The sequence below is a fragment of the Ovis aries genome, chromosome 18, assembly GCF_016772045.2.
Source record: "Ovis aries strain OAR_USU_Benz2616 breed Rambouillet chromosome 18, ARS-UI_Ramb_v3.0, whole genome shotgun sequence".
Classification (NCBI taxonomy): domain Eukaryota; kingdom Metazoa; phylum Chordata; class Mammalia; order Artiodactyla; family Bovidae; genus Ovis; species Ovis aries.
In genome coordinates, this window is record NC_056071.1 from 32,698,059 (window position 1) to 32,718,132 (window position 20,074).

Genomic DNA, 20,074 nt, shown 5'->3' on the forward strand with positions numbered 1-20,074 from the left:
CTTTCATCACTTTAAGTATGTCTTGCCATTCCCTCCCGGCCTGAAGAGTTTCTATTGAAAGATCTGCAGTTATCCTTATGGGAATCCCCTGTGTGTTATTTGTCATTTTTCCCTTGCTGCTTTTAATATTTGTTCTTTGTGTTTGATCTTTGTTAATTTGATTAATATGTGTCTTGGGGTGTTTCGCCTTGGGTTTATCCTGTTTGGGACTCCTTGGGTTTCTTGGACTTGGGTGATTATTTCCTTCCCCATTTTAGGGAAGTTTTAAACTATTATCTCCTCAAGTATTTTCTCATGGTCTTTCTTTTTGTCTTCTTCTTCTGGGACTCCTATAATTCGAATGTTGGAGCGTTTCATATTGTCCTGGAGGTCTCTGAGATTGTCCTCATTTCTTTTAATTCGTTTTTCTTTTTTCCTCTCTGATTCATTTATTTCTACCATTTTATCTTCTACTTCACTAATCCTACTTTCTGCCTCCATTATTCTACTATTTGTTGCCTCCAGAGTGTTTCTGATCTCATTTATTGCATTATTCATTATATATTGACTCTTTTTTATTTCTTCTAGGTTCCTTGTTAAACCTTTCTTGCATCTTCTAAATCCTTGTCTCCAGGCTATTTATCTGTGATTCCATTTTGATTTCAAGATTTTGGATCATTTTCACTATCATTATTTGGAATTCTTTCTCAGGTAGATTCCCTATCTCTTCCTCTTTTGTTTGGTTTGGTGGGCATTTATCCTTTTCCTTTACCTGCTCGGTATTCCTCTGTCTCTTCATCTTGTTTATATTGCTGTGTTTGGGGTGGCCTTTCTGTATTCTGGCAGTTTGTGGAGTTCTCTGTATTGTGGAGTTTCCTCACTATGGGTGGGGTTGTATCAGTGGCTTGTCAAGGTTTCTTGGTTAGGGAAGCTTGTGTCGGTGTTCTGGTGGGTGGAGCTGGATTTCTTCTCTCTGGAGTGCGATGAGTGTCCAGTAATGAGTTATGAGATGTCAATGGTTTTGGAGTAACTTTGGGCAGCCTGTATACTGAAGCTCAGGGCTGTGTCCCTGTGTTGGTGGAGAATTTGCATGGTATGTCTTGCTCTGGAACTTGTTGGCCCTTGGGTTATGCTTGGTTTCAGGGTAGGTATGGAGGCGTTTGATGAGCTCCTATCAATTAATGTTCCCTGGAGTCAGGAGTTCTCTGATGTTCTCAGGATTTGGACTTAAGCCTCCTGCTTCTGGTTTTCAGTCTTATTTTTACAGTAGTCTCAAGACTGCTTCTATACCACACCATTGATAACACATCTAGGTTAAAGATGAAAAGTTTCTCCACATTGAGGGACTCCCAGAGAGGTTCGCAGAGTTACATGGAGAAGAGAAGAGGGTGACCCAAATGAGATGAGGTGGAATCAAAAGAGGAGAGAGCAAGCTACCCAGTAATCACTTCCTTATGTGTACTTCACAGTCTGGACCACTCAGAGATGTTCACGGAGTTATACAGAGAAGAGAGAGGGAGGAAGGAGACAGAGGTGGCCAGGAGGATAAAAAGTGGGAATGAAAAGGAGAGAGACAGATCCAGCCAGTAATCATTTCCCTAAGTGTTCTCCACCATCTGGAACACACAGAGATTTACAGAGTTGGGTAGAGAAGAGAAGGGGGAGGGAGGAGACAGAGGTGACCTGGTGGAGAAAAAGCAGAGTCTGAAGGAGGAGAGAGCAGTCAAGCCAGTAATCTCACTCTCAAGTAAAAATGGGTACTGAAGATTGGGTTTTTGAAGGTACAAAATTGAGAACAAATACCAAAAAGCAAAGATTAAAAAGCTAGAGTAGTGGTTGGATCTTCAAAAATACAATATTAAAGAAGAGAAGAAGAAAAAAAAGAAAGTCACAAGAATTATTAAAATATATATATATGAAGTTTGCTTTAAAAATAAAAATGAAAATTAAAGGAGTAATAGAGGACTTAAAATTTTTTTTAAGTTTAAAAAAAGAAGAAGAAAAAGAATGATCGTAAAAATAGTAAAGATATATCTAGGACTTTCTCTGGTGTTGTTGTGGGCAGTGTGGGGTCAGTTCATTTTTGGATAGTTCCTTGGTCCAGCTTATATTTCTTAAGATCTACAGGCCCCTTCCTATGTAGTCGGTACTAACAACAGGGTTTTAATCTGTTGCACCTGTCACTTCCAAGGCAGTTCCCTCTGTTTTAGCTTCTTCTGTTTGCTGGTTTCTTCAGTGTCTGATTTCTGCCCTGTCACAGGGGGGCGGTGGTGGACACTTTTTTTAGGCTCACTTGTTCAGTTGCTCTGTGGGGAGGGAGGGACACTACAAACAAATAACACTGGTGTGTGCTCGCAGTGTCTCAGCCACACTGGGCCTGCCCCGCTCACAGTGCGCACAGCTCAGGCTCTAGCTTGCTCCTCTGGGAACCGTCTGAGGACGGCCTTGGGCTGCATGCACCTCCCAGGTCTAAGCTGCTCAGGCTCAGGCACTCAGGTTGTCCTCAGAGGCGCAGACTCGGTTGGGCCTGCGTTTTGTGCCCTTCCCAGGTCCGAGTAGCTCAGATGTTTGGCGAGCACGGTCACTGTGGCTTATTGTCTCTCCCGTCCCTGCTGCTCAGTTTTCTGGGTGTACAACTGGCGCACCTTCTCAGGCGGATGATGACTGTCCAGAACCCCAGGAAGTCTTAGTTAGCAAAAAAGCCTGTTTGCAGTTTGGTAGTTAATGTCTCTCTGGGGCTGCTATTGCCCGCTTCTTTCTGGCTCTGGCTGCCTGTCACTGGAGAGGGATGGTCTGTAGCCGGCTAATTCTGTTCCATCCTTTGTTCTGTGCACAGTCCTGGCAATGTCTTATGTTAGAGCTTTTCGCGTGGTAGCTATCCCACAGTCTGGTTTGCTAGCCGAAGTTAGTTCGCTCTGGTTACCCTTGGAGCATTAGGCCCGATCCTTAAAAAGCAATGCAGCCCGCGCCCCCCTGCCCAACCCCGCTTGCTAGTGGCGGATGCAGGCATCTGCGCTGCTTATCTGCTGGGGGAGTTACCATTGGGCTCATAATCTGTGGGTTTTAATTATTTATTTTTTCTCCCTGCTATGTTGCCCTCTGTGCTTCCAAGGCTCGCCACAGACTCAGCAGTGAGAGTGTTTCCTGGTGTTTGAAAACTTCTCTCTTTTTAAGACTCCCTTCGTGGGAAGGAGCTCCCTCTCTTCCTCTTTTGTCTCTTTTTTTTGTCTTTTATATTTTTTCCTACCTCTTTTCGAAGACAATGCTTTTCTGGGTGCCTGATGTCCTCTGCCAGCATTTAGAAGTTGTTTTGTGGAATTTACTCAGCATTGAAATGTTCTTTTGATGAATTTGTGGGGAAGAAAGTGATCTCCCTATCCTATTCCTCCACCATCTTAGGACCGCCCTAGTATGATATTTTCAAGGTTCATGTAGTTTATGACAGGTATCAGAGCTTCATTCCTTTTTACGCTTGAATCTTATTCCATTGCATGGACATACCACATTTTGTTTATCCATTCATCTGTTGATGAAGACTTTGGTTATTTCTACCTTTTGGTTATTGTGAATAATGCTGCTATGAACACTGGCGTACAAACGTCTGTTTTAATCCTTGCTTGCAGTTCCTCTGGGTATATGCTCAGGACAGGAGCGCTGGATCTAATGCTGGTTATTCTATATTTAGCTTTCTGAGGAACTGCTGAACAGTTTTCCACAGCAATTGCACTATTGCATATTCGTACCAGTAATGCATGAGGGTCAGTGCTTTTGCTTTTATACAAATAATATTCCCCATCCTGTGAACTCTCTCCACTCTGACAGTGTTCTTCCTCAAAGGTTCATGCGGCAGGATCAGACCTGGAAACCAGGGCTCTTGACTCCCCATTCAGTGCATAATTCAGATTGGAATATCAACCCTTCACCTCTCATTGTTTGGGGGTGGTTTCTTTCCCTGAAGATTCCAACCTGGCTTGTGATTGCACCCCAGGACCTCCAGGTGTGGGTTGGAAAGGAGTCCTTGCCTGATGTGGGGGATGATTTGTCTAGACCATTTCCTCTTGTCTCTGTATCTTGCTCCTCTCTGTTTTTTCCTTGCTAAAATCTTCACCCATTTCCTTTGCTCCCAGCATCCTTTCTTAGGTCTAACCACGTATCTTAGCTGTGTTGTCCCTGTTGCATTGGGCTCTCTTCTCTCCCCCCAGAGGCCCACGGGGCAGATCAATCAGGAGCTCAGCCTGGACTGCCCATCCTTTTGCTAGGGGACTCCACCCAGGAAGGATGAGACTCACAGCTTGGCCACGTATTAAAGAGAGAAACATGGATGGGCATGTAGCAGGCTTTTGGGTTCAGTGGCCCTAAGATACCTTCCAACCCTCAGAATCCATAAACCTCTAGAACTCTATTCATAACAGGAAAATATACTTCCATGTGGCATTGAACCAAATTAGAGGAAATGCATTGGCAGGGGACAGGCTTAGGCATAGCTTGATTAACTAGGGGCCTATATCATGCATTGCAGTACACCGTCACTGCTGTTGCTGTGGCTGTACATTAGCATTCAGCTGTTACAGAGATTTAAATATTACCTGTTCCCCTGAAGGCAAACTTTAAGGTCCATTCATTTGCTGTGGTCTAATATTTTTCCCAGGGGATAAAGTGCTAGACTGTCAGCCCCTGGACTTGGAGAGGTTGCATTTACACAGTATAAGCAGAGCCTAAGGCAGTTTCCTTGCCCCTGTTTTTCTCTGCACCTTCCTCAGAAGGAGTTTTACACTTCCCATGCTTCCACTGTTTGATGGGAATGAGGGTGATGTGGTCTTTGCTCTTCTGGGAAAACTTCACATAGATGACAATGGGACATCCATCTCTGTTTCAACCTTGCTCTTGTTAAGAAAAAAAAAAAAAAAAAAGATGCAGGGACTTCCCCGACAGTCCAGTGTTTAAGACTTTGTACTTCTATTGCAGGGGGCATGCAATAGCTCTCTCCTTGTGGTAGTAATAATAGCTATAGAATAAGCCTAAAATATAAAATAGCACATCCTGCTGGGAGATGCTGCCACATTCCAATGAAAGCCACCTAGGTTTGAAGATTTTGGTTCTGCCAAGTGACTGCTTATTTGATAAACTAGAAAGGGAGTCATTGACTCCCTAAACTAGAAAAGCAAGTCATTGCCTCAAAAAAAAAGTGCAAGTGGGTATCAGGGTCTGTCACCACACTGTTGCTTCTTGTAAGGTGTTTTTTCCGTGTGTGAGAGGAGCTGACCCATGAGACAAGAGAGGTTGCCTTGAGCTTCACTACATTAGGCCATGACACAGAACCCAATATGAGCAAACACATCACACAGCCCATAGAGCCCACCCAACACCTTGAAATCACTTTGTTGAAAGAATCCTTCATTGTGAAATTTCTCCAAGAAAAGTGATCTGCTTGATTCCATAATAAATCACCCTGTACTTTTTCAGCGGACAATATTTACTTGATTTGAATAAATGGCTAGTGACAGGCATAAGGAAGCTCCTCGTTAAAGTGCATCAATTGATTAATGACTTAGGCCTGAACCACGTTACAGCTCTTGGCTGCATTATTAGTCATTTCACAATAATGGCTTCTTGTCACTTTACAATGCAGTTTCCTTTATGGAAACTCAGTTATAGTCACATGAATTTGGAAAGGTTAGCTAGCAAGTCTGTGACTTTACTTGCTCTGTGACCATACAGTGACTTTGCCTTTGCAGGAAAAATTTATGAAGCACTTGGACAGGGTGCCCTTAGGAGAAATCCCCAGTGATATGTAGAATCATAGAGCTGGGTAAATCCTTAGATCATTTCCTGCCAAGGCCCTTAATGTTACAGAGGAGGAAACTGAGGTACAGAAGTGATGTCAGGGCTGCCCACCCTGTGTCAGCATATTTCCCAGATGACTCTACTATGCCTTGTACTGAGCTAGGTACTGGGAAAATACATGACTTTGGTCTTAAGTCTACCCTCTGTTGTTGCTGCTGCTGCTAAGTCGCTTCAGTCGTGTCCAACTCTGCATGACCCCATAGGTGGCAGCCCACCAGGCTCCCCCATCCCTGGGATTCTCCAGGCAAGAACACTGGAGTGGGTTGCCATTTCCTTCCCTTCTAGTGTGGGAGATAAAACTGCACATAAACATTCGAAGACAGCATATGGCAATATATTAAGCAGAAGCAAGTGTGGCCCAGGTTGAGTTTTATAGCTGTGCTCCACACTGGGGTCATTCCATGTGCCAGGGTGGAAAATGGAGCAAGTTCTGAGGCTGAGCAGAGCAGTGAGACCATCGTCCCACCGTGCAACACAAAACTGGGCCATGTGTGGCTTCAGTCTGGGTCACAAAACCGTATGCAAAACCGTTGGCAAAGTCAGAGACTCACACTTAAAAACAGTGTGACTGTAAGATCAGAGAAGCCTGAAGTTCCTTCCACATAGGATTTTCTTCCTTTTCACTCTGGAAATGTCTTTACAAATAGAAGATTGGTATAGTACACCAGTTAAGAGCATTGGTTAGAAGGCCAGATGGACATAGATAGGAGTCCAGGCCCTGCCACTTTGTTATTGTATGACTTTGACCAAATTATCTCACTTGAGTTTTATTTCCTCTTCTGTAAAATGCAAATAATAGTTAATGACTGCCTCACATAATTTTGTGAAGAGCAATTGAGATAAAGCATAATGCACAGCCCCATGTCTGATACAGAGCTATGCTTCTTATGGGGATCCATTATTAATATACCCAACTCAACTATGCTGTTTCCTCATTTGCTGCTAGCAATGAGAGAGAGAAGGAGAGAGAGGGTGTGTGCATGTATGTGCTTCCATACGCCATGTTCTGGCTATGTTAGCCATCAAGGAGAGAAATCTGGATATGAAATACAACTGGTGTTACAATGAATATCTCTTTAAATGGCCCCAAACAGCAAATGATGTTAAGGTGGAAACAAGGAACAAGGAAACCATTCGTAAATGGTCCTGTCAGTTGTTAGATGTTTACTAATTTCTTTTTTCAGGCACAGAGGAAGCCTGTGTTCTGCAGACTCTCACTGGTGAGTTTAGACAATGTGACACATTCTGTCCAATAAGAGGTGGGAAGGGGTGATGTGTTCCTCTTCCAAGCTGAACATGAAACCATCTGTGATATCCCCTACTCCCTCCACTCTTAATTCATCTCCCTTGGTTGCGTGTTCCAGATGGAATAACTACTGTATAACTAACTACTAACTGGAAGAACACACATCGCTGGGTTACTGCTTGTAGGGCTCTCAGCTCCACAACCATGGTAACATTCAGGGAATCATCACATTGCTGAAGGAACTTAAGAGTACATTCCCTAGATTATTTATTCTCAATGAGCCACTCATGGTCAGTCATTCAGTAGCATTCTTCATACTTTGGCTAACTTTTTATCCATTTGTGCCTGCCAATGAACATTCAAACTTCTCTCTTTGGACTTATCCAGAATTGTTTAAGGTAGATGATGAGTAAATATTTTTATTGAGATTAAATAGTTACCTTTTGTGGTTATCCATTTACTCCTTAACTCAGATTAGATTTGCCTTTTCACCACTGAGTATTATATTGGTGGTGGGTTTGTCATAAATAGCTGTTGTTATTTTGAGATATATCCCCTCTATACACACTTTGGTAAGAATTTTTATCATGAATAGATTTTGAATTTTATCAAATGCTTTTTGGCATCTGTTGAGATGATCATGTGTTTTTTATCTTTTGTTTTGTTGATGTGGTGTATCACATTGACTGATTTGCATATGATGAACTATCCTTGTGACCCTGTGATGAATTCAGCTTAATCATGGTGTATGATCTTTTTTATATGTTATTGGATTTGGTTTGCTAACATTTTTGTTGAAAATTTTTGCATCTATATTCGTCAGAAATACTCGTCTATAATTTTCTTTTTTGGAAGTGTCTTTGTCTGATTTTGGTATCAGCGTGATGGTAACTTCATAGAATGTCTTTGGGAGTGTTCCCTCTTCTTCAATCTTTTGGAAGAGTTTCAGAAAGATCAGTATAAGTTCTTTTTTGTGTGTTTGCTAGAATTTACCTATGAAGCCATCTGGTCCTAGACTTTTATTTGTGGGGAGGTTTTTATTATTACAGATTCTATTTCACTTGTGATAAATCTTCAAATGATCTATTTTCTCTTGATTAAGTTTTAGTGGACTATATGTTTCTAGAAATGTGTCTATTTCTTCTAATTTATTGAATCTACTGGATTATAATTGTCAGATTAGATTTGGGAATGATTAGAATTGATGTCAAAGAAGGTTTTATCTCGTCCTCCAAGCCCACTTCCAGTATTGAATAAATGAGGAAGCTGCAGTAGTCTTTAGTTGTCTATGATAACCTAGCTCCCTGGCAGAAGTATTAGGATGTGACTTTTCAGTTCAGTGCTCTTTCCAATGCAAAGTGCTGCCTCTGGTCATCTAATGGGGTCAGGAGGAAGCAGGACACAAAAGAGTAAGTTCTGTAAGGGAGAAAGTGCCAGAAAGTATCAGGAGAGCAAAGCAGACTCTTGGGGGGCGGGGAGGGGTATAGAATTTGCAGGTAAAGGCCACAAACAGGAGGGGAGATATACAGCTAGATTTTCAGGAATGGAGGGGCCGATTCATATAACTTCATTCTTGCTAAGGCCTGAATTGGCTATGGCACATGACATGTTCCAAACTCAGCAGAAACAATATCACATGTCCCATAGCTCTTCTATAGTGTGACCTTATTATCTCCCATCAAGAGATGGTGTCTAAGTCCCCCACCTTGACTCTGGTCTGCCAGTGACTTTCTAATGATGAACAGAATGTGTCTGAAGGGATGTGTGTGACTTGCAAGGCTAAGTGCAAAAAAGCCATGCAGCTTTTGTCCAGTTCTCTTGGAATACTTGCAGATGGAACAGCCAACCTCCACATAGTCAACCTCTGCATAGGAAATATAGCCACCCTGAACCCATCATATATATATGGCTCCAACTGAACTAGTGGAGGTGATGGGATTCCAGTTGAGCTATTTTAAATCCTAAAAGATGATGCTGTGAAAGTGCTGCACTCAATATGCCAGCAAACTTGGAAAAGTCAGCAGTGGCCACAGGACTGGAAAAGGTCAGTTTTCATTCCAATCTGAAACAAAGGCAATGCCAAAGAATGCTCAAACTACTGCACAACTGCACTCATCTCAACGCTAGCAAAGTAATGCTCAAAATTTTCCAAGCAAGGCTTCAGCAGTACATGAACTGAGAACTTCCAGATGTTCAAGCTGGATTTAGAAAAGGCAGAGGAACCAGAGATCAAATTGCCAACATTTGTTGGATCATAGAAAAGCAAGATAATTCCAGAAAAAAATCTACTTCTGCTTTATTGACTTTGCCAAAGCCTTTGACTGTGTGGATCACAGCAAACTGTGGAAAACTCTTAAAGAGATGGGAATAACAGACTGTCTTACCTTCCTCCTGAGAAATCTGTATGCAGGTCAAGAAGCAACAGTTAGAACCAGACATGGAACAACTGACTGGTTCCAAATTGGGAATGGAATAAGTCAAGGCTGTATATTGTCACCCTATTTATTTAACTTAAATGCAGAGTGCATCATGTGAAATGCCAGACTGGCTGAAGCAAAAGCTGAAATCAAGATTGCCAGGAGAAATATCAATAACCTCAGATATGCAGATGATACCATCCTTATGGCAGAAAGCAAAGAGGAACTAAAGAGCCTCTTGATGAAAGTGAAGGAGGAGAATGAAAAATTTGGCTTAAAACTCAGCATTCAAAAAATGAAGATCATGGCATCTGGTCTCATCACTTCATAGTAAATAGATGGAGAAACAGTGGAGACAGTGACGTTATTTTCTTGGCCTCCAAAATCATTGTAGATGGTGACTGCAGCCATGAAATTAAAAGACTTGCTCCTTGGAAGAAAAGTTATGACCAACCTAGATAGCATATTAAAAAGCAGAGACATTATTTTGCCAACAGAGGTACATCTAGTCCAAGCTTTAAAGCAAGCTGAGTGCCAAAGAATTGATGCTTGTGAACTGTGGTGTTGAAGAAGACTCTTGAGAGTCCCTTAGACAGCAAGGAGATCAAACCAGTCAATCATAAAGGAAATCAGTCCTGAATATTCATTGGAAGGACTGATGCTGAAGCTGAAGTTCTGATACTTTGGCCACCTGATGCAATGAACGGACTCATCAGAAAAGACCCTGATGCTGGGGAAGATTGAAGACAGGAGGAGAAGGGGACGACAGAGGATGAGATGGTTGGATGGCATCACTGACTTGATGGATATGAGTTTGAGAAATCTCCAAGAGTTTGTGATGGACAGGGGAGCCTGGCATGCTGCAGTCCTTAGGGTCACAAAGAGTCGGACATGACTGAGCAACTGAACTGAACTGAGTGACTCCTTTGACAGATACACATAGTGGTAGAGATGTTTTGGGACTTCTAAACCCAGGCTTGAAGAGCATCTGCCAGCTTCTATTTTCGCTCTTTGGAGGAGACTAGTCTTTATGAAAAGAGTCCAACTATCCTCACCTAGATGGCCATGCCAAGAGAAGCTCAACCTTGCCATCTGGACAGGCCACATGGAAGAGAACCCAGGGCTCTGGCTGCCAGCCCTGGCTGCCAGCCCACACCAACCTGCCAGTTCTATGAGTAGGGCCTTCTTTACAGTAGATTCTCCCACTGCAGTCAAGCTGCCCCAGCTGCCAGCTCATGGAGCAGAGGCGAGCTCACCTATGAGACCGGTTCAAACGGCAGAATCATGAAGAGATCACTGGTATAGTGGTACTGTGAATTTTGAGGGGGCTTGTCGTGTAGAGACAGAGAACCAAAGTAGTAAAAAAAAAGGCATAGGGCTGGCCCTCTACTTGAGGAGGTAGACCAAGTAAATGCCAGGGCAGAGGCTTAGGAATTCAGGGACAGGCCAGAGCATCAGATTCATAAAGGTGGCTGAGAGAGATAAGACAGCTTCCAAAAGGAGAGTCTGTAGCAAAAATTAGACAAAGTGGAAGAAGAGAGAGCAAGGCCAAGGAGAGGATTGCTGAGACAGTGGTAAATGAAGCAGGTTTGGGATTTTCCTAAGTGTCAGATCAAAGATTTAAATATTCTTTTCCATTATGGTTTATCATAGGATATTGAATATAGCTCTTTATGCTGTACAGTTGTTTATTTATATAAAAAAGTTTACATCTTTTCCTGAGGGGTGATAGGATGAAAGGAATGATGCTAAAGCTGAAACTCCAGTACTTTGGCCACCTCATGTGAAGAGTTGACTTATTGGAAAGGACTTTGATGCTGGGAGGGATTGGGGGCAGGAGGAGAAGGGGACGACAGAGGGTGAGATGGCTGGATGGCATCACTGACTCGATGGACGTGAGTTTGAGTGAACTCCAGGAGTTGGTGATGGACAGGGAGGCCTGGTGTGCTGCGATTCATGGGGTCACAAAGAGTCGGACATGACTGAGTGACTGAACTGAACTGAACTGATAGGAACATCATGCTCCCCAACTGACCTTGGTCCTCCTATGCCCATGGAGGCTTGCTCCCTCTCATGTCCTTAGAACACTAGCTCATCCTGATAATGATGAAGCATTTTGATATATAAATTTTTGAGTAATTTTTATTGACATAGTGAAATGCTCACAGTATCATTTATTTTTAAAAGAACCCCAAACCATCTGTATGCCTGAAACCAACACATCGTAAATCAGCTATGCTTTAATTTTTACAAAGGCTAAAAATGGTTTTTAAAAAAAAAGAGAGAGAGAGAGAGAGAGAGAGAGAGAGAGAGAGAAAGAATCCCAAACCATACAATACCCACAATATATAAATATGTAATAGGGGTGGAAATTTCATTATTTTAACTGCTGACAGAAACATTTCTCTTAGGGGGCAAACTATCCTTGCTTTAGAAAATAAGTTGACATAAGTCGTTGGGTTAGAAGGGAGATCTGGGGGAGGGGGGAGAGCTCATAGGAGCTTGAGCAATAGCAGGAAGCAGCTAAATTGCTCTGCAAGAAGCAGGTTCAGGGAAGGATGGCAGGGGAGGTCCTCCCAGGCAGAGGACAGCAGGGCCAAACATGGCTGGTGGGGATTCCCTGGCAGAGAACTGTAAGAAGGGCCTGGCTGATGTCGTACTTGAAGCTGCTCCCTGCAGTGTATATTTCTCCTCATCAACCTTCAGCTTGCCCCAGGCACAAGTGTTTCAAGCAAGTGAGGTTGTGTGTGTGTGTGTGCGCGTGCACATACACAAGTGTGTGTGTTGGGGTGAAGAGCAGAGATAGCATTTGTGGAGGTAAAAGCTGGACCTAAGAACTGACCATCAAGGAGCAGACTTCTCAATCTGCAGGAGTTGAGGGGAAGGCATTGGACTTCTATAAGGAGTAGAATGGGGTTGTTATCATTTTACCTAGACCTCAAGAACTATAACTATATAGCTAGAAAGAAGAATCAAATGTTAAGATGAGTTGTCTCATGCTAAGGATAATTTTTTTCTTTAAAATTTTCTCTATTATCCATGTTTTCTACAATGAGCATTTATTATTTTTAAAGTCAAGAAAAAAATAATTTTAAAGTGATTCATTCTGAACCTCCCTGACTTTAGCCATCACATTAGGAAGGATTTAACAAATCAATCTCACAGTGAGAGTTAATGACTAATAAAGAATAAGGCTATATTTGCAGGAACACTCACATTTTCGCAGGGGACTCCTAGAGAAGGTAATTCTATAGGACAAAGGAATATAATTTCAAGGAGAGTAAGACAAGCATGATTTAAAAAAGGCAGCTCCTTGTTCTACCTGCCTGAAGACTAATCTTTTCCTTTAGCTAAAAATGTGGATAAATCCTGGAATTGGAGGAGAATTCTATTTCATGAGTGATGTCTAAGGAAAGGAGAGCTCTTCAAGGCCTACATACACCTTCCTGTGGAAATTCAGGCTCTGTTAGGAAGAATAGTAGGTCTTGAACTGTCATGGATTATTTTGTATTGGAATTTTTTAATTAGATCTTGGGAACATTAGTCTTCCTTGGCCTCTAGTGTGAACAAAATCCCAGATAGCTAGAAGCTCAGGATTTGTGGTATTCCTGAGGCCAGGGACCCAGCTACATCCCTAGGTCCTAGCCTCAGACATACAAAAAGATTATTATTATTCAGTTCAGTTCAGTCACTCAGTCATGTCCGACTCTTTGCAACCCCATGAATCGCAGCACACCAGGCCTCCCTGTCCATCACCAACTCCCGGAATTCACTCAAACTCACGTCTGTCGAGTCAGTGATGCCATCCAGCCATCTCATCCTCTGTCGTCCCCTTTTCCTCCTGCCCCCAATCCCTCCCAGCATCAGAGTCTTTTCCAATGAGTCAACTCTTCGCATGAGGTGGCCAAAGTACTGGAGTTTCAGCTTTAGCATTATTCCTTCCAAAGAACACCCAGGGCTGATCTCCTTTAGAATGGACTGGTTGGATCTCCTTGCAGTCCAAGGGACTCTCAAGAGTCTTCTCCAACACCACAGTTCAAAAGCATCAGTTCTTCGGGGCTCAGCTTTCTTCACCATCCAACTCTCACATCCATACATGACCACTGGAAATTATTATTAATGACTATCATAACTACTGATCAATGTTTACAAGAACAGGTCTTGTTCTAACTTATTTATGTTGTGTATGTGTGAACATTTAAATTCTACTCTCTTAGAGAGCAGAGGCAGAGAGGGAGGGAAACAGGGAGTTTTGGAGTTTGGAGTTTTTCTTCTCCCTTGTTGAGAGGATGCGGTAGGGATCAGTAATTCCTTCAGAATTCAAGTGGGGACCCCTTGGAAATTAACAAAAAGACTTTCATGTTTCTCTAGCACATGAATAAGGGCTTGGACTCCTGGCACCCCCTATTCCAGCCTCACACATTAGATGGATCCTTTGGATCATTCTTGCTTTGGGATTTCCTTTGGAAGCATTCCTTTGGAAGCATTTGCACTTACTTGTAAGAGGCTGGAAGGCTAAGCCGATTCCCAGAAAGGCTGCTCCTATCCGGCAACACAAGAGGGCAGTATTTCAACAGGCCTGAGATTTCGCACGCATCATAGCCTGCGCATCCACTATCTTCAGCAAAAAGCCCCGTTGGACTGATTATTTCAACTCAAGAATTTCAGAGTCCAGGGGAGGATGCATTTTAATGACTCCAGGGAACGGATCAAATTAAACACATTATCCCGGATTTTCTTCCCTCGCCTCCTCTCACCCGCCTGCTCCGCGGCGTCTGTCTGCGCTTCATGGGTCTCAGCCTCCGCCCTGAATCAGCGCCTCTGCAGAGCCACAGTCCTTGCTAAGGAACCAAGGGCCAGAAAAGGAACCACTTGGTGCAGATTCTCCAAGGTCACCTTCCAGCAAGATAAACTCAGGAATCCCTGAAAGTGGCTGCCCGGCCAGCGTATCTGCAGCTGGACAGAGAAAACCAAACTCACATCCCACGGCTGGCACATACTTCTGTTCTACACACTGTTGTAGGGGCTTTACATACATTATCTCTAATCTTCCCTACAGCCTTGCAAGAAAAATACTATTGCCAAAAGGCTGGTGAGGTTAAAACAAAACAAAACAAAACAGAGAGGTTTAAAAAAAAAGTCCAATATCAGGAAACTAGTAAATGCGGAGCTGGGACTTACACCAAGATGTCTGGCCCCAAAGCCTGGAATATACATCTCATTCATGTACTCAGTATGTCTGACTGTGCCCCCATGAACTGTAGCCCGCCAGGTTCTTCTACCCATTTGGGGCTCTCCAGCCAAGAATACTGGAGTGGGTTACCATTTCCTCCTCCAGGGGATCTTCCCAACCCTCGGATCCAACACAAGCCTGCAGCATCTCCTGCGTCAGTAGATGGATTCCTTACCACTGAGCCACCTGGGAAGCCCAAGGAATATATGTCGCATTCTCCTAAAGCTGAGTCCCTACTTCTCTTATCCTTGTAAGTTGCCCATGACACTTGGCTAGCACGTGAAGTGCACACACTAAATGATTTCCCTAGTTGGGGGCAGAGGGGTAGGCTGCTTCTTTGGGCATCTTGGGTACAAACTTCAAGTTCTTTTCATCCTTATCCTCTGCAGCTCCTGGAATATCCTAGCATTTAATGGGTGCTCAGTGTTGCAGAGACTGACTAACTTGCATTTAAATTCTGTTACTACCCTTTGGATTATTTGACAGATTTACTCATGATTTAATTTTTTTTCTCTCACCTATATAGAAATTGTTTTTGCCCAGCTTCTCATTAAAACACTCTCAGAAACCTGCAAAGAAGTGTTGTATTTGCTTTCTCAGCTTTATTTTTACTGATAAAATATATAAGTGATTTGTAAAAAAAAAAAAAAAAAAAGGCAGAACTAACTAATCAAAACAAACAGCTGTAATCTGATTTTAGAACAATCTGCATGATAAGAGTAGGCCAAGGAGACAATTTCCTATCACAGTGGGATAACATGCAAATGGAATTTAAATTCCGGGCTCCTTCCCCTCACGGAATGTCAGAGAAGTACCCAGCAGAATGTGTTTATGAATGGAAAAACCAATGGTGTGATATTTTCTCTTAGGTTATTCTCAATCTCGTTTTCATAAAGGGACAAAATAGCTCTAAACATTTCTAAATATTTCACTCCATATGGCCTGAATCCCAAACTTAAAAATATCTACCAACTGCCCACAGGGAAGGTTTTTAAAGGAAAAATAAAGAATCCATTTTGTTGGAAAAATCTCCTCAGGAAAGTTTTCCCAGGGTGGAATATGGGCTGCCTGCCTTGTAGTGTGGTTGTATCTGTTCATTTGAATCCTGGACATTTGTTAGCCGTGTCACGAAGGTGTTGCACTGGTGGAAAGTTGGACCAGAGAACCCCTGGGGAAAGTTCTGAGATTCTTGTGAACAAAGCCCTTGAACAGTCATTGCCTGTAGCCTTAACAAAGCCCACCGTATTATCTTGCGAAACACAGGGACCAGTAGCCTAACCTTTCTTGTGCTGTGTGAGAAGGCTTTCAACCTTCCCCAGAACCATTTTCCAACTCCTGCAAACCAGGGCAGGGCACAGGCTGTGAATCATACTTCAAAGAAGAACGAGAGAAACTGCAGCCATTCAGAATAGGTCCCCACCGAGAGAAATGGGTTAGGAAACCGTAGCTGTTCCTAAAACGGGAAAGCTCGATGGTTCTCCTTGCTATCTCAAAAACCAGCTGGTACATGACAGATGGGATTTTTCAGCACAAGCCCTGTAATTCTTTCCTTCAACTGTGAACTCAAATCCTGTGCCCCTAGCGAGGGAACAGACAGGCCGATACACTGATGCACTCTTCCGAGGCCTGCAGAACGCCGCAAGTTTGTGGTCACTCACAGATGAGCAGAGCAGCGGCCCCAGTGGCACCAGACATTTCATCTACGGTCACCCTTTCCTTCCCCTGTTAAATACTGAGTGTCTGCGATGTGCCAGGCACTGTGGCAAGCGTGTGGGGCAGAGCAGTGAGCAAGGAAGACAAGGTTCGTACATGCTAATGAGAGAGACAGTAAAATAATGAATAAATAATAAAATAGTAGTAACTGATATGAGGAAAATCAAAGATGAAAGTTGGAAAGAGAGGTTCTGGGTAACTTCTTTAGTACAGCCGTTGAGGGAAGCTTCTCTGAGGAGTGGGTTGAATGAGAAGAAGCCAGCCAGACATAGAGCTGGGTGAGAACATTCCAGGCAGAGAGAAGAGTGCGTTCAAAAGCCATGAGGTGGAGGCCTCTGTGGACTGGAGAGACATAAAGAAGGCCCAGTGGGGCTGCTATGTCACGAGTGGAGAAGGTTGGGTATGAGATGAGGTCAGTGGAAGAGGGAGCTGTGATACAACCGGGGAGCAATGGAATCTCGCCTGAATTTTAGACTGTGAGACCAGCCTTTAAATTTTTTTTTCAAACAAAATCTCTTTTTATTGTGAGACATGAAATTATTCTATCAAATTCCTATGAAGGCATCTGAAGACGGCCCTCAGTTTCTGAACTTGTATGGTTGCAGGTGGGCACCAAGTTTCTGGATCACGCTTTGAATAGCTGGCACTGGGGAGCTCAGCCTTCCTTAGTTTCTCCCCTGACTCAGTTTCCCTAAGTGGTGTGAGGTAAAAAAAAAAAAAAAAGTTCTTGTCCTTCATCAACTTTGAAAAAATATGTCCAACATCCATTTTCTCTGGGACATAAGTGCAAGGCCAATATTTCAAAATCTCCCAAGCACCGGTAATTTTTTCCATTAATCTCTAAAACACATCTGAGGGTTTTCTCTCAGAGTCCCATCAAATCAGCACTCTTTGCTGATCTGAACAATTTTTAAAACATCCTGTTATTATAGCTAAGTACGAAACAGCCCAGAAGAGGAATGACATCAGTGGTGGGGTTTAGTACCTACTGAAGCCTCAGGCTCTGCCACACACAGCTCCACCTCACTAGCATGTACATTTCCCCCCTGCATTTTCTATGTTACATTTATATCCTATTTATAAAGGAACATAGAATATTATTAGTCTTAGAACATAGCTTTAGATAAGAAACAACCAAAAGATACCTACAGAGAGTCCCTGCAGGACTTGGAGCTTTAGAGGGTGGTCTGCTCTCCCATGGGGCTTCCCTTGTGGCTCACTGGTGAAGAAGCCACCTGTCAGTGCAGGAGATGCAGGTTCGATCCCTGGGTCAGGAAGATCCCCTAGAAGAGGAAATGGTAACCCACTCCAGTATTCTTGCTGGAAAAAGCCCATGGACAGAGGCACCTGGTGGGCTCTAGTCCATGGGGTCGCAAAGAGCTGGACATGACTTAGTAGACATGCGTTGTTCAACCACGTGCTACATGCATGCTAAGATGCTTTAGTCACATCCAACCCTATGGACTATAGCCTGCCAGGCTCCTCTGTCCATGGGATTCTCAGGCAAGAATACTGGAGTGGCTTGCTGTGCCCTCCTCCAGGGGATCTTCCTGACCCAGGAATCGAACCTGTGTCTCTTACGTCTACCTGCATTGGCAGGCGGGTTCTTTACCACTAGCACCACCTGGGAACCACACTTAACATACAATCAGGTTCACATTCTTGTTGACCTTCGTCTTGCACCTTCCTCTGTGGCTCTTTCATTTTAGAAGGAAGTGTCCTCCCTGCTTTGATCTCTGCCCTGCGTCCAAATCTTACTGTGAGCTGGCTGCCAACCAGTCCTGTCAAGTCACCCCAGTGATGGTTCAGCAGCCTGGAGTTGAATCCTAGCCCTGCTGCTAACTAGCAGTTTGTCTTGGACATGCAGCTTAACCTCTCCCAGCTATAATGCCTTCATTCATAAGACTTTAAGACTCGCTTAACAGCCAGCATGATCATTTGATTAAACTGGATGGTGAACGGTTATCCTTGTGTGGAGCAACTCTAATGGAATGGGCGTTTACAAGATATGAGAGAGACCTTTGACACAGTGTGGGCAAGCCTGTGTACTGACCTAGGATCCAGGAATATTCATCTCTGTGCTCTCTGGACTTTGTTGTATGTCTGGACCCTTCTCTTAGAACATTTAAATAGGAAAAGGACGAAATGGTTAGTATTCATTTTTGTTTGACTTCCAAACCAAGTTCTTAAGAATTAAAGGGAAAGACCTTGAGAGGAGCAGGGCTTAGTGTAGGCCCTCACAAAAGTTAATGAGAGCTGGAGGATGAGGCTGATGGCCGTGCCTTCCTCTTTAGGAGAGAGAATGAGGGTCACTTGGGGTGGGGAGGGTGAAGGAATCAGAAGGTGATTCTGGGCTAAGCTGTGGAGGTGAAACCGTGTACAAGCCCCTGTGTCCTTGTTTTTGGAAATAAAATGCTATCTCAAGAGTTAACAACTGGGAAATGTGAAGACTTAGAGAATAGTTGTTGGGCTAAGGAACTAGTTACCATTTAGACTATGATTCTGCCACATAACAGAATCACCAGATTTATCTGAAAGATACAGATAAAGGCCTGACACACATTCCTAAGTTGTTTTTACAGGAAGATGAAAACTGCTGACCACAAGAACACAGACCCCAGACTGGCTGAAACCAAGAGGTTGATGATGCTTGAAACTTCATCTTGATGCCAGTCAATCCAAGAACTGTCCACAAGCTGATCACACCCTGCTCCTCAACACTGTAAAACTCCCCTACCCCCTCCAGGGTAGATCACAGGGTCTTCAGGGCATTAGCCCACCGTGGCCCCCTTTTGGCAAAGCAATTAAAGCTACTCTTTTCTACTTCACCCTAACCTCTGTCTCCATGTTCCTATTAGGCCCTGCGTGAACGGAGGCCATATTAAGAAGTAGCTGACTGAGTTGAGGGGCCCCACAAATGAAAGCAATCACTACAGAAAGCAATCACAGCACAGTCCTCTGCTCTGCTCACTGCCTGTGGCTTGTCCAGCAGATGGATGCTTACGGAATCTAGATGTGGCCAAACCTCCCCCGAGACTGTCCTAGGCAGGACATCTCTCACTCTTGTCAGCATTCCAGGACCCTAGTAAGCTCCCCCTTCATGAAACGAAGCAAGGGACTGAAGCTGAATCTGGCCTCTCTACCTGACACCGAGTTGAAGCTTGGAGATGGAGTTTTGGGTGAAGTAGAAGAGTAGCTTTATTGCTTCGTCTGGCAAAGGGGACCACAGAGAGCGAATGCCTTCAAAATCACGGCCGCCCTGGAGTGGGTAGTGAGGACTTTTATAGTAATGGTTCAGGGAGAGTGTGATCAGCTTGTGGACATTCTCCTTTTTGGGGGGAGGTGGGGTTGGAATTGCTTTCTTTGGGTGTTCTGCCCTCAGAGGCAGCCGAAGCCAGGTGCTTCCACCTGCCACCTACCTGGGTTAGTGGAAAACACAAAGCTGAGTCAAAGGGCAGAGGTTGGAGGTGGGGGGAGCTGCTGGGGCCGAGGTGGGGGATGTTCGGCCCACGAAGAGCAGAGGCCTGCAGAAGCCCAGCCGCACCTGGCCAGCACACCCAAGAGCTGAGCAGTGGCGAGACTTTCACCAGAAGGGTCTGTCTCCCACCCCAGGTCTAAGTCCTTGGGGTGCAAAAGGGGACA